Here is a 3,219-nt window from a genome sequence, read left to right as displayed (position 1 = left end):
TCCCTTCCCTTCCCTTCCCTTCCCTTCCCTTCCCTTCCCTTCCCTTCCTGACAGAATTTCACTCTGTCATCCAGGCTGGATCTCACTCTGTCACAGCACTCTGCAGCCTCAACCTCGCTTGCTTAACCTATCCTCTCATCTCAGCCTCCTGAGTAGCTGGGACTGCAGGCACATGCCACCATGTCTGGCTATTGCTTAAATTTTTTTTTGTAGAGGTGGGGTGGTCCCCCTATGTTGTCCAGACTGGTCTTGAACTCCTGGGCACAAGCAATCCCCTTGCTTTGGTGTTCTACAAGTGTTGGTATTACAGGCGTGAGCCACCCTGCCCGGCCTCATCTCTTTCTTCTGTCCTTTGGCTCTGCTTGGTTTCCTCGGACTCTGTGCTTGCCCTCCCCAGCCTCTCCCTCAGAACTCTTTCTGCCCTCACTGTCATGCTTTCCCATGGCCCTCTAGTTCCACGCCTGTTTTTCTATGTAAAGTATTTAGGAGGTGTCCTGGGTTGGGAAAGGAAAACAGAGCAAATTTGCATTCCAATTGCTCTGGGTCAAATATTCACTAGTGTGGCAAATCTTTTTTTTTTCTTTTCTTTTCTTTTTTTCTTTTTTTTCTTTTCTTTTTTTTTTTTTGAGATGGAGTCTCGCTCTGTCACCCAGGCTGGAGTTCTATGGCATGATCTTGGTTCACTGCAACCTCTGCCTCCTGGCTTCAAGTGATTCTCCCTGCCTCAGCCTCCCAAGTAGCTGGGATTATAGGCACGCACCACCACGCCTGGCTAATTTTTGCATTTGTAGTAGAGTTGAGGTTTCACCATGTTGACCACGTTGGTCTCAAACTCCCGGCCTCAGGTGATCCGCCAGCCTCGGCCTCCCAAAGTGCTGGGATTACAGGCATGAGCCACCGCACCCTGCCAGTGTGGCAAATCTTAACAGACAAGTCAAGTGTTTGTAGTGTGCTTGCTAAGGATACAGAGGATGTATAAAATGTGGGTGACTCTCACACCCATAAGGATGACTATTTTATTTATTTATTTATTTTTGAGACAGAGTCTCACTCTGTCACCCAAGCTGGAGTGCAGTGGCACAATCTCGGCTCACTGCAACCTCTGCCTCCTGGGGTCAAGTGATTCTCCTGCCTCAGTCTCCCGAGTAGCTGGGATTACAGGCACCCACAACCAGGCCTGGCTAATTTTTATATATGGGGTTTCACCATATTGGCCAGGCTGGTCTTGAACTCCTAACCTCAAGTGATCCACCTGCTCTGGCCTCCCAACGTGCTGGGATTATAGGCGTGAGCCACTGCACCTTGCCAGGATGACTATTATTTTTTTTAAAAAAAGAAAAATAACAAGTGTTGACAAGGATGTAGAGAAAAATGGATCCCTCATGCACTGCTAGTAGGAATGTAAAATGACGCAGCGACTATGAAGAACAGTTTGGTGGCTCCTCAGAAAGTTAAGCATAGAATTTCCTTGTGACCAGCAACTTCACTCCTAGGTATATACCACAAAAAATTAAACACTGGGACTTGAACAGATACTTGTACATCAATGTTCATAGCACCATTATTCATAATCGCCAAAAGTGTGAAACCAGCCTATGTCGATTTATAGATGAAGGGATAAACAAAATGTGGCATATGCATGCAACAGAATATTATTCAGCCATAAAAAATGAAATTCTGATACATGCTACAACATGGATGAACCTTGGAAACATTGTACTAAATGAAAGAAGCCAGACATAAAAGAACAAACATTGTATGATTCCACTTATGTGAGGTACCTGGAGTAGTCAAATTCATAAAAACAGAAAATAGAATGTGATTACCAGGGGCAGGAAAAATGGGAAGTTGCTGTTTAACGGATACAGAATTTCTGTTTGGAATCATGAAAAATTCTGAAAGTGCAGAGTGGTACTGGTTGTACAACATTGTGAATGTACTTATGTCACTAAATTGTACATTTAAAAATGATTGAAAGGTCTGTTGGACAAGAGGTTGTTGTAAAAGAAAATAATTTTGGTAATGATCACAAGGATAAGTTTTATGTTGTGTTATTTTAATGTGCGCGCGCACACACACACACACACACTATGTAAGTGGTTTGTTGCCAGCCCAGACTTGGTTCCACTTAAGTATCTTCTGGTCAGATGTGGTAGCTCACGTCTGTAATCCCATTGCTTTGGGAGGCCAAGGCAGGAGGATCACTAAGGCCAGGAGTTTGAGACCAGGCTGGGCAACATAGTGAGACCATCATCTCTACAAAAATTTTTTTTTCTTTTTTTTTTATGAAGTCTTGCTCTGTCACCCAGGCTGCAGGACAGTGGCATGATCTCAGCTCACTGCAACCTCCGCCTCGCCTGGGTAAGTTTTAAACAAGTTTTTGTAGACAGGATCTCACTTTGTTACTCGGGTTGGTCTCCATCTCCTGGCTTCAAGTGATCCTCCCACCTCAGCCTCTCAAAGTGCTGAGATTACAGGCCACTGCACCTAGCCTACAAATAATTAAAAAAAAAAAAAAAAATTAGCCAGTCATGGTGGCACCCACCTGTAGTTCTAGCTACTCGAGAGGCTGAGGTGGGACGATGGCTCGAGCCCAGGAGTTCAAAGTTACAGTGAACTGTGATTGACCACTGCACTCCAGCCTGAACGACAGAGTGAGGCCCTGTCTCTAAAAACATAAAATAGAGCGTCTCCTGACGAGTGCCAGCTTTGGGCTTTCTGAACAGCTCTGTGTCTGCCCTAATTCTAGGATGCACAGGAGACTGAATCTGTCTTCCCTGACTTCTGCCTGAAATGGGAATTCCTGTCAAGCAGAGCAGTTCCTAGAAACGCTCCACTTTATAAGAGCCAGAACCTTGGAGAAAGCCCACAACTGTATATTGTAACTGTTCAAGACATGGCACTTTCTAGAGTTATCATATTGGAGAACATTAAGTTAAAAAAAATATTACCGCCGGGCGCGGTGGCTCAAGCCTGTAATCCTAGCACTTTGGGAGGCCAAGACGGGTGGATCACGAGGTCAGGAGATCGAGACCATCCTGGCTAACACGGTGAAACCCCGTCTCTACTAAAAAAAACACAAAAAACTAGCCGGGCGAGGTGGCGGGAGCCTGTAGTCCCAGCTACTTGGGAGGCTGGGAGGCGGAGCTTGCAGTGAGCTGAGATCCGGCCACTGCACTCCAGCCCGGGCGACAGAGCGAGACTCTGTCTCAAAAAAAA

The sequence above is a fragment of the Rhinopithecus bieti genome, unplaced genomic scaffold (genome assembly GCF_001698545.2).
Source record: "Rhinopithecus bieti isolate Rb0 unplaced genomic scaffold, ASM169854v2 scaffold_62832, whole genome shotgun sequence".
Lineage (NCBI taxonomy): Eukaryota > Metazoa > Chordata > Mammalia > Primates > Cercopithecidae > Rhinopithecus > Rhinopithecus bieti.
The sequence above is the reverse complement of the archived record's forward strand: the minus strand, read 5'-3'. Positions refer to the sequence as shown.